General features: G+C 42.9%; 1 protein-coding gene across 3 annotated transcripts in view; it reads left to right on the forward strand.

Annotated features, from left to right (window-relative positions):
* The window catches only part of SIRPB1 (signal regulatory protein beta 1), a 150,151-nt gene that overhangs the window by 36,009 nt on the left and 102,133 nt on the right, over positions 1 to 12,009 (forward strand). The window lies entirely within an intron of this gene.

Consider the following 12,009-nt stretch of genomic DNA (forward strand, 5'->3'; position numbering starts at 1 on the left):
ATCAATATCAATAGGCATAAATCATGTAGATCTGATGAAAATGGCACTTTTCCTCTGGGACTTTCTTCCCACAAAACCTATAACCATAGTTTAATTATGAGAAAGGGGTCAGAAAAGTTGTAGTAGAGGGACATCCTACAATAAAGTTGAGAAGTATTTATCAGATCTGTCAAAAATCATCAAAAACAAGAGAAGTCAGGAAACATCACGGCTGAGAGGAGCCCAAGGAGAAACATGACAAGTAAATGTGTGTGGTACACATCCTGTGTGATCCTACACAGGATCGTTGAAAAGACAAGGACTTTATGAAAAATGTAAGGAAGTCTGTTATGGCCCAAATGTTTGTGCCCCTCCAAAATTCATTTGTTCAGATTTAATCCCTGATGTGATGGTGTTTGGAGGTGGTTCTTTGTGAAGGAGTTAAGTCTTGAGGGTGGAGCCCTTTCCTAGAATGTCATATATTTGGAATCATGCAACATGTAGATTTTTGCTTTCAGTTATTAAAAACAATGTAAGATTCCTCCACATCTGTTGAAGGATTGAGAGCTGATTGCATTTTAGTCAAGAATAATATTTGATTATCTGGATTCACCAATTTCTTTACCAACTCATCTAGGTGATTTTCAAGTTTTTGCAAGTATGAATAAAGCTGCTATGAACTTCAGGGAGAATATTTTCCAGGGCTCTTGCCTGATACCTCAAATATCCCTTGGATTGTAGGTGGCATGCTCCATCTGTCTCACAACATCTTCTTTCTGTGAATGACAGCTAAACTGTGCCTAAACTCCTGATTCACACAAGTATGAAGTAATAGACTTGCATTTTTTAAGCTACTATGTTTGTGGTAACATGTCATTAAGCAATAATGCATGCACTCAATAATGCATGCACTAAAACTGAAAAATCCATCAAGAGGAAGTCCTCCATAGTTTCATAGAACTCATCTGGCAAGCACTCTGTGTATCTTCTGTGAACTTCATGCCAGTGCTGCTTATGAACCACCCAAGAACACATCCAAGAACAATTAACTACCAAGGAATAACATTTTGTTGGCTAGGGCTGAGCATTGATTAACATGAAACACTTTGATAGTTAAGAATTTTCACAGTCTAAGAATCAGTTTTCACCCATTAGGAAAAATATCACTTTCATGGAGAAAAACAAGTATTAACATTTATTTTGGTGAATTGGGATAAGTTGACTTTTGCACCATAGAAGAACTTGTGGAAAATGGGAGGTGGCTTTTCCTCCAGGTAACTCTCTGAATACTGTTTGTTTGTTAAGATCGCATTGTCCTTAGCCTGGGGCCTTGTCTCTGATTCCAAAACAGAAAAAAGAGTCTGACACAGACTCTATTTGACATTTCTTGTTTATTAGAAATGTATTTGTCCTCGTTGCAAGTATGTTTATTTAAGTGCCTGTTATGCTCCAGGCCATCCTTATATCCTAATGGAGAAGAGAGCTGCCATCTTCCTTTCTGTGCATTGGTTCCCTTCTTCTAACCCAGGTGGCAACCACATTTATAATTTTTATACTTTGGTGCCAGTATATGTGACTGAAAGAATGTGGAATGAAATCTCACCTTGATCTACACCAGAACTTCAAAACATCTTGAGCAAGACAAGGAACATGAGCAATGAGGTGACATTTCTTCCAAGAACTTCAGATAATGAGTTCCAGGTGAACCAGCCTGAGAGTTTAGTGTCAGTCAAGGCTGGAGATGCTGCAACCAGGGCTGCAACATGTCTTCTCAGTCCCCAGAAGGTCTTGTCCAGTGGTTCAGTTGGGACTGGGCCAGAATGATAACTAATTTATGGTTTCAATGGAAGGCAATTCCCACAAGTATTCCAAGTGGAAAACACAATGACCAATCAATTAAATTGATTTCATCTGCATCGATGATGTGTCACGTGGGATGTGACACCAGCACTGTGTGAGGTTAATGACAGGGCATCCTGAGAAGTCCGTATATCTTGTTCAGGTAACTAAGTGTTCACAAATGGTAGAGATAATCTGATAAACTACATCCCTTTGCTTGGTAAAAGTAAATTTTTTATGCAATATGCACTAAACCATTATCACACACTGGATATTTTGCTCCTTCATTCACAAACAACCCCAAAGGCTAGAATCCTGTTGATGGCCCTTCTGGTTATTCTTTCAAGAATCCTGTGTCCAGTACTGTTTCAAGCCAGGTTGAGATGCTATGCCCTTCTGTGATGGCCAACTTAAGACATTGGACATTCCAATTAAAACCCAAACATAAGACACTGGGCATTCCCAATTAAAACCTGAATATGACATTGGACATTCCCAGTTGAAAAAAAAAATAGATGTTGGAAAAAGGCAACTGAATGTGTGCACTGTAGGGTCCAAAAGGCTGGGAAACCGAGACCTGGATGGCTAACAAGTCATTCTAAAATGTGAAAGTCGCTCAGTAGTGTCCGACTCTTTGCGACCCCATGAACTATACAGTCCATGGAATTCTCTATGCCAGAATACTGGAATGGGTAGCCATTCCCTTCTCCAGGGGATCTTCCCAACCCAGGGAGCAAGCCTAGGTCTCCTACATTGCAGGCAGATTCATTACCAGCTGAGCCACCAGGAGAAGTCCTTCTAAAGTTTTAGACAAATCTGGGCTCCAAAATATTTATTGCATCTCTTATGACCTATTTCTTGACCCTGAATATCAGAAACAGATACTTGTAGCTACATTTTCACTTCTGGATTTAGGATGAAATCTCAACATGGGTGAAGTTTGCCCCTAGATCCCTTATATCAGCTGAGCCAAAGCAACAGAATCTGTAAGCAAGCAGAATCTCTTCCAGTCTGCAAATGCCACTCACCCATTTCCAACTGGAATATAACTGGGGCCTGTGGCAGTTACCTGGAGGGCCACCACAATTCAGTGTGGGAGCTCATTCCCTGCACAGGAAGTCAATGAATGGGTATGTCCTCCTCCTATGGCCAGAATTGGCTCTGGGGAATCATGACTAGAAGGAGTGAGTGTCACTCAGTTCCAGATTTTGTTTACAAAATTCTTCCAGGAGAGGTTAAGTCAGACTCCTGACCCTTGACCTTTCCCTGGTCTGCTCTTAGAATTGTACCCTAAGGTCTGTTGTTCTTTCATTCTATGGGCACAACCAATGTTTCCTGCTCCTTGCCACCTTCTGATTTAATACTGTGAAATATATTGAGACGAGTGTGTTTCTCTGTTCTGAACACAAAGCTAGCAGAAGGAAGAATGTGAAAAATTAGAGCAGAGATAAACAAAAGCAATGAAAATCAAAAGAAGGCAGTAAGAGAGGACGGGAGGAGGAGAAAGATACAAGAAACACAGAAAACAATTAACAAAAGGACAATAGTAAGTCCTTCCCCATTAGTAATTATTTTCAATGCAAATTGATTCAGTTCTTCAATACATCAATGCATAGACATAGATCTGGATCACCCGAACCTGCCTGCAATGTGAGAGACAGGGATCCCTGGGTCAGGAAGATCCCCGGGAGAAGGGAATGGCTACCCACTCCAGCATTCTTGCCTGGAGAATTCCAAGGACAGAGGAGCCTGGCAGGGCTACAATTCATGAGGTTGCACAGAGTCGGACACAGCTAAGTGACTACTACTTTCACTTCTTGCCCTGCTGCTGCTGCTAAGTCGCTTCAGTCGTGTCCGACTCTGTGCAACCCCATAGATGGCAGCCCAACAGGCTCCTCTGTCCCTGGGATTCTCCAGGCAAGAACACCGGAGTGGGTTGCCATTTCCTTCTCCAATGCATGAAAGTGCAAAGTGAAAAGTGAAAGTGAAGTCCCTCAGTCGTGTCCGACTCTTTGCTACCCCATGGACTGCAGCCCACCAGGCTCCTCCGTCCATGGGATTTTCCAGACAAGAGTAGTGGAGTGGGGTGCCATTGCCTTCTCCGACTTCTTGCCCTATTAGTACTTATTTTAATTGTAAATTGATTCAGTTCCCCAATACATTAATACATAGACATAGATTGACTAAATGGGGAAAAAGCAACCAGGATACAAGCACACGGTATCTGTAAGAGTCTAAATTTAGATCTATGAACATACATAGTCTGAAACTGAAAGAAAAGAATAATGTGCTCCATAAAAATAGTAACAAAAATATAGAAGGGGGTAGAACTACCCCAGTAGTAGATAAAATAGAATTGAGCTTAAAAAACTGATACAAGAGTCAAAGAGTACATTATGTACTGTCAATAGATCAATTCTACCAAGAAAATTTTATAAATGGTTGTACATCAAATGTCAGTCCTCTACATATAAGAAGCAAACTTTGCCAGAATGGAAGGGAGAACTAGACAGAAATAAAACACTAGAAAGAGATTTTAATACCTCATTTTCCATAATAAATGAAAAACCAGAATGAATATTAATAAGGACAGAGGACTTGAATAACGCTATAGATTAATTGGCTTCCCAAGTGATGCAGTGTTAAAGAATCCACCTGCCAGTGCAAGAGACACAAGAGACACGGGTTCAATCCTTGGGTCAGGAAGATCCCCTTGAGTAGGAAATGGTAACACATTCCAGTATTTTTCCCTAGAGAATTCCATGGACAGAGGAGCCTGGTGGGCTACAGTCCATAGGATCACAAAGTGCTGGATATAACTGAGCACACACACCTAGATTAATTGGACATCACAGGCATGTTCAGGACATTCCACCAAATAACAGCCGAATATACATTCTTCTCAAGTGCACATGGAATATCCTCCAGGATAGACCATGTGGTAAGCAACAAAATAAGTCTCAACAAATTTTAAAATATTGTAATTACAGAAAGCATTTTCTCTGATTACAATTGAATGAAATTACAAATCAATAGCAGAAGAAGATGAAAACAAAGATATTTGGAAATTAAACACACAACCAATATATGAAAGAAGAAATCATCAGGAAACTTAGATAATACTTTGAGATAAATAAAAACAAAAACTTACCCCCTTACCAAAAATTATGGATACAGAAAGCAAGGCTCTAATACTCCTACCTGTATTTAATTAACAACGTTTAGCTCTATTTGCCTTACTTTGAAACATCAAAGAAAAAAGGTTTTCTTTTGAGAGTGAGAGAACTTGTGACCAGTTCCTGGGAAAAGAAGACACAGAGGGCAGGCAGGCAGGGGTAATTTCAGTGGATGTTTCTTTCTGTTTTTTTGTTTAACTGTCCCCCCCCACAAAGATCAGTACCAAACCTTCTGGGATGCAAATTCAGGTGAACCAGAGAATCTCTGGTGCCGTGTGCACTACTTCTTTTTTTCAGTGTGTCCAATAATCTTTGCTGGTATTACTAGATCTATAATTTATTTTTAAAATTTTATTGGAGTATAGTTGATCTACAATGCTGTATTAGTTTCAGGTGTACAGCAAAGTGGTTCAGTTATACATGTACATGTATTCATTCCTTTCAGATTCTTTTCTCGTATAAGTTATAACAAAATATTTAGTAGCGCTCCCTTTGCTATATAGTAAGTCCTTGTTGATTATCTGTCTTATGTATAGTAGTGTGTGTTAATCCTTAGCTCCTGATTTATCCTTTCCTCTACATTTCCCCTTTGGTTAGCGTAAGTTTGTTTTCGATACCTGTAATTAAAAGACGCTTACTCCTTGAAAGGAAAGTTATGGCCAACCTAGATAGCATATTCAAAAGCAGAGATATTACTTTGCCAACAAAGGTCCGTCTAGTCAAGGCTATGGTTTTTCCAGTGGTCATGTATGGATGTGAGAGTTGGACTGTGAAGAAAGCTGAGCACCGAAGAATTGATGCTTTTGAACTGTGGTGTCGGAGAAGACTCTTGTGAGTCCCTTGGACTGCAAGGAAATCCAACCAGTCCATCCTAAAAGAGATCAGTTCTGGGTGTTCTTTGGAAGGACTGATGCTAAAGCTGAAACTCCAATACTTTGGCCACCTCATGTGAAGAGTTGACTCATTGGAAAAGACCCTGATGTTGGGAGGGATTGGGGGCAGGAGGAGAAGGGGACGACAGAGGATGAGATGGCTGGATGGCATCACCGACTCAATGGACATGAGTTTGAGTGAACTCTGGGAGATGGTGATGGACAGGGAGGCCTGGCATGCTGTGATTCATGGGGTCGAAAAGAGTCAGACACGACTGAGCAACTGAACTGAAGTTGTTCTGAAGATAAGTTCATTTGTAATGAGGCTCCACATATGAATGATATCATATCATATTTGTCTTTCTCCATCTGACTTACTTCACTTGGTGTGATAACTAACCTCTAGGTCCATCTATGTTGCTGCAAATGGCATTATTTTGTTCTTTTTTTGTAGTTGACCAGTATTTCATTATATATATGTACCACATCTTATCCATTTCTCTGATGATAGACATTTAGGTTTCTTCCATGTCCTGGCTATCATAAATAGTGCTTCAATAAACTTTGGGGTGCTTGTATCTTTTTGAATTATGGTTGTCTCCAGATGTATCCCCAGGAGTGGGGTTGCTGGATCATATGATACTTTTATTTTTAGTCATTTCAGGAACCTCCATACTCTTCTCCTTAGTGGCTGTACCCATGTGAGCCACTTCTATCCCACCCACCTGCACCTCGTTGGGTTGGAGAACAGGTCAAAACAAGACCTTTAGAGTTCCCCCAAGTCACTAGAAACCCAAATGGGACCTACTCTCAGGAGCACACCTGGAAGGCAGAGTCCATGCTGTACGGGAGTAAGTTGCCTGCTGGGTGGTCCAGAACGAGCAGCTCCCAGTCCGGGCCAACATCACCCTGCAGGCTCAGGTGCCTAGACTGGGGGAAGGTGGGTACAGTCTCTCGCCAACCCCTCTGGGTAGCATGGCTGAAAATATCAGGTGTGAAGACACCTGCCATCTGCCTGGGGTGCAGACAACAGTAGGTGAGGGACTCAGGGCAGCAGGCGATGAGGTTAAGGAAGGGAGGACACTCTGGGCTGATGATCAAAGTCTCAGGCATTCATCCTCAAATTTCACTTCTCCATCCTCCACACCCTCCTCAAGAAGAAGGAGTTGGGCTTCTGTCCCCAGTTCCACGCACTCTTCTGGTTGAAAATTCTCTGTGTTTCTCTGTCTCTCTTGACTGCAGTAAACAATAGACACTAAGGCCAGCTGTGCCCCCAGATTCCTCCCAGGAAGGCTTTAATCAATACTGGTTCCGCTGGAAGTTATTGGAAGTCAATTTTAAAGAGAGGCCAGGATTCTTGACTGGCTTAGCTGGGAAACAGAGAGACGCAAGCGTGAAATTCTCATTCTCAGGTGTGTGTGTCTCTCTTTTTCTCTCCTCTGTCACTTCAACTCCTCCTGCTCGTTCTTCACCTTTCCTCCCAACCGAATCCTCTTTCTCCTCCTCATTATTTCGCCCTGTGCAGTCTCAGGTGACCTTCTCCACAAGGAAGAGCTGCCTGCTAGCAGCTCAGACCAGAGGAAGGATGACTTTGTAAGTCAGCTTGGGAGAGGGCTTCCTTGGTGGCTCAGCAGTAAAGAATCTGCCTGTAATGCAGGAGATGTGGGTTTGATCCTTGGGTCAGGAAGTTCCCCTGGAGGAGGGTACGGCAACCCACTCTAGTACTTTTGCCTGGAGAAGCCCATGGACTGAGGAGCCTGGGAGACTACAGTCCATAGGGTTGCAAAGAGTTGGACACAACTGAAGAGACTGAGCATGCACGCATGTGGGTTGGGAGAATGAATGACTGGGAATGAGGGCAGGGATTGTGGGGAGTGGGAGGAGATGGAGAAAAGTTAGGTTCAGGATTAGGATTAACTAGTTCCAGGCCAAGCAAAGATAAAGGAGAGTAGGGAAGGAAAACTCCTTATAGGCAATGAAAACTTCTCTGCCTGCAGCATGTATGACAGCCCAAGCAACCACTAGCAAAACATGTGTAAGGGATGCTAGGCCCAGATCCACACATCTTCACGATAGGGACACTGACCTTGCATTCCATCTCTCCCCGAATGCACTGGCCTTTCCTGCCTGCTCTAGAAATATGCAGGGGGAATGACTCCACTACCTCTCAACTCTCAATGACATATTTTTTAATCCAGCAGAAATAAGAAAAATGTATGAACATATAATACATTTATAAAGTGAAATACAGAGATCTGGCTGAAAAATTCCAAACTGTTAACTTTGGATTAGAAGCAAGGTACATTATTTCTTTCATGACTCACCTTCAGTATTTCCTCTGTCTTATTTTTCTCCTTTGCCTGCATACATGGATCTGTCCCAGTCCTGCAAGGTTAATCCCCTAAGAACATCCCTTTGATTCTATCACCACCTGTGGAGCTGCTTGATGTGCCCTCTGGTCTGCAGTGGGGAAGGGAAACTTCCTTTTCTGGCATCAGGTCCCCTTCCGTTTGGTGTTCGTGTGCCTTTGCAGCAACACCTCTGCAGCCTGACCCCTAAACCCCTTCTTCAGCTCCCGCCCCTTATACACCCCTACCTCTGTGCCTCTGGTCATGTTTTCTGACACCTGTAGAGCACTTACTGTGTACCAGCCACCCTCACATATGTTGTCTGACATGTGACAGCTGGGTCAGGCAGCAGAGGGATCAGATCTCAGGGGTCTCAAACAGCAGAGTGGGGGGTCTCAAACAGCTATTCCCATTCAAGGAATCCTTCCCTTGAATCCTGCTTGGCATCCAGACAGTAGTGTACAGTGGGTACTCTGTGATGACTGTATATAGTCTTCATGCTGCCCAGCCCAGAGCTGGACTGAAAGCCGGAAAATATTGAAGTTCATTGATTATAATGGGGACAACTGTGGAGAAACAGAGGCAGCTGTGGTGTAACAGAAAGAGCCCTTGACTTGGAGTCAGAATTCCTGGGTTGGAATGCAAGTTCTGTTTGCTGTGAGGCCCTTGGGTGAGTCATTAACCCTCTCCTATGTTAACTTTATTAGTCTCTCTGCTGCTGCTGCTGCTAAGTCGCTTCAGTCGTGTCCGACTCTGTGTGACCCCATGGACTGCAGCCTACCAGGCTTCTCCGTCCATGGGATTCTCCAGGCAAGAACACTGGAGTGGGTTGCCATTTCCTTCTCCGATGCATGAAAGTGGAAAGTGAAAGTGAAGTCGCTCAGTCATGTCTCACTCTTAGCGACCCCATGGACTGCAGCCTACCAGGCTCCTCCATCCATGGGATTTTCCAAGCAAGAGTACTGGAGTGGGGTGCCATTGCCTTCTCCCATTAGTCTCTCAGTCATGTCCAACTCTTTGTACCCCCAAGGGTTGTAGCCCACCAGGTTCTTCTGTCCATGGAATTCTCCAGGCAAGAATATCATAGTGGGTAGCCATGCCCTTCTCCAGGTAATCTTCCTGACCCAGGATCAAACCAAGGTCTCAGATTTTTTACCATTTGATCCACCAGGGAAGCCCATTAGAATATGATTAATAAAGATTTCTTAGGTAGTTATAGTGGGTCTACCCTGACAATAGTTACAACTTATAATGTGAATACTATGTGCCATATATTATGATATATGTGAGTTACTTTACTGAATTTCTTAAATAACCAAGAATTAAGAATCATCCCCATTTTACAGATGAGGAAACCAAGTCTTAGAGTTGACCTGTCCAGGCTCATGCACAAAAGGGGCTGGGAGTGCAAACTTGGGCTGAGTGTGACCACAAAGCTTGTGCCCCTACCTTGGTCCTGTGCTATCTCCCTTCATATGATCTGTCTTGGGAACACTCAGACATCCTTCCCTGTCCAGGGACTGGGGGCAGAGCTGAACCTGGTCACTGAGCACAGACTCTGGGAACTTATTTTCTGGTTAAGAATCCCAGCTCTACTGACCTACTGAGGAGCCTGGAGAAGGTACCGAGGCTCTGGCCTCAGTGTCCTCATCTGTGAAATGGGGATAAAATCAGCTCCCTATTCTAGGGTACAGTCAGAACTCAGTGGATTAGGTCTTAGGGTCTGTGAGTGGGGTTGTGAGGTGTGGGTGGGAGTCAGGCCTCTTTACAAACCCTGTAGTCCCTATAGCTTCATTGTCTGGCCTCTGATATCAGTTTCATAATTGAACCCCTGTGAGAATGTAATCTTCAAACACTATGGAAGAGGAGGCAATATGACTCCTCCATGGAGATGCTGAGGATTTGCTCACACTGGGTTTGGGCTCCTCCACATCCTCTCACAGGCAGGGTCTCTACTACAGGTGGGAGCAGCCAGTCTTCGGCCCTGCAAGGCCCCCTTCAGCAATCTGAGCTGGGCATTATCATCCAACTGACCTTCATATTCCATAGATTCCCCACAGGCCAGGTTACTATGACTTGGCTTTAAAAAGACCAGAGGCTACTAGAGATCAGTGTCCACCCTTGAGGAGAAACCTAGAATGTGACCAGCAGTGTTCTCATTCTGCAGGGTGATGATGGGCACACCCTTCTCTACCAGTCAAGCAGAGATCCACACTGGTTTCCCAGGAAACCATCAGTCTGGACATTTTCAGGAGATGTAATGTAGAGTTAGGCTGTGATGTCTCTGAACTTGTTTCCTCATCTGAAAAACGGGACATCCCTCACTTGTGGCAAGGATACCATACTTTACAATGGTAAAGTACTCAGTGTATAAAGTATTTGTATTAACCACACAGAAGTGGTGATTATTAGTCATTCTTATTAACTATTCACATCACCCCTCAGAATTCAGTCTCCTTTCCCATTTTTAAAATGGAGATAAAATAGCATACCAATTTAATATCAACATTTTGAAATTAATGTATATGAAGAGGATATAAAGATTATTGTGAACTTTAAATTTTAGGGACTATGATGTCTTAGGTCATTAGTCATGCCTGGGTAAAGACTTTATATTCATTCTGACTTTTGGTTGAATTTCTGGCCTATATTGGTGCTTAGTAGGTCTGTAATTCACTGAGGTCATAAGGTATCATGCCTAAAGAGCATCTTAGTGATCATCCCTCTGCTTATGACCCTAAAATCCTGAGAAAGCAAGTGAGGGGTCCAAGGTTGCACAGCATTAATATTAATTATGTACATATCAGACTTGAAAGTTTATAAAATATTTTCCCCTTCATTTTGTGTGCTATTATCACTTCATTCTTATGGATAAGAACCATATCTCAAGTCAGCCCAGCACTGGGTCAGCAAAATACATTTGAATGGGTTAACTTATTTAATGTGTATTACTGCCCTATTTTGTTTGTCCCATTCACTTCCAGAAGGAATTCGATTTCAAGAAGTGAAGGCTGCCTGAGATTGTAAAGTAGGTGGATGAGTGAACATTGACATGAATTCAGGCTTTAGACGGTGCTGTTTAGCAGTTATGGTACCTCTTGCTTGATACTTAAGGTCTCTCAGCTGTGGTATGTTTGACTGTAAGTTGAAGAATTATAGTTCAGGGGGTCTTCCTTATATGAATATTTATTAAATAAACACTATGTGTTAGGACAGTTGTATAGAGAGGCAAATATTGTCAAAAACACAGATTTTCACAAATGAATTGATCACCTATGAAGTTAGCCCCTGTTCAACAATGCCTGTATCTCAGGTTGGGTTTCCCATGACAGAAATAACTCATGGGTCTCTTTATTTGGGTTTCCTAAAAAGCGGAGCCTAAAACTAGGTCTTGCATGTAGGTGATTGGAAGGTAATCCATTGGAACGGGGATAAGACATATGGAAAGTGAGAGAGGGAATGAGGGAAACCCCTAAATGGGTGAATTATTGAATTGGGTATCCCTGTGGACAACTGAGGCTAAATGCCACTGAGGACCCTCTAAGGAACTGTGTAGACTATTTCTTAGGATTGTCCCATGGAGAAGAGAGACTTGAATGTGCCTGGACAGGCTTGTTTCATGGGTGTGGAGAAATCCCCAGGCAGAGGAGCCTCATGGAGGAAGTGGTTTAGGAAACTGAGTTGGGACATGGCATCACCCAGCTCTGCTGCTCTGAGATCAGGTGGATTCAAGAGGTGGTAGGGAGCCCAGAAACCCTCTGCTTTAGGATTTTAATGATGGGTAGCAAATTTTAG

Source organism: Bos indicus, chromosome 13 (genome assembly GCF_029378745.1).
Source record: "Bos indicus isolate NIAB-ARS_2022 breed Sahiwal x Tharparkar chromosome 13, NIAB-ARS_B.indTharparkar_mat_pri_1.0, whole genome shotgun sequence".
NCBI classification, from domain to species: domain Eukaryota; kingdom Metazoa; phylum Chordata; class Mammalia; order Artiodactyla; family Bovidae; genus Bos; species Bos indicus.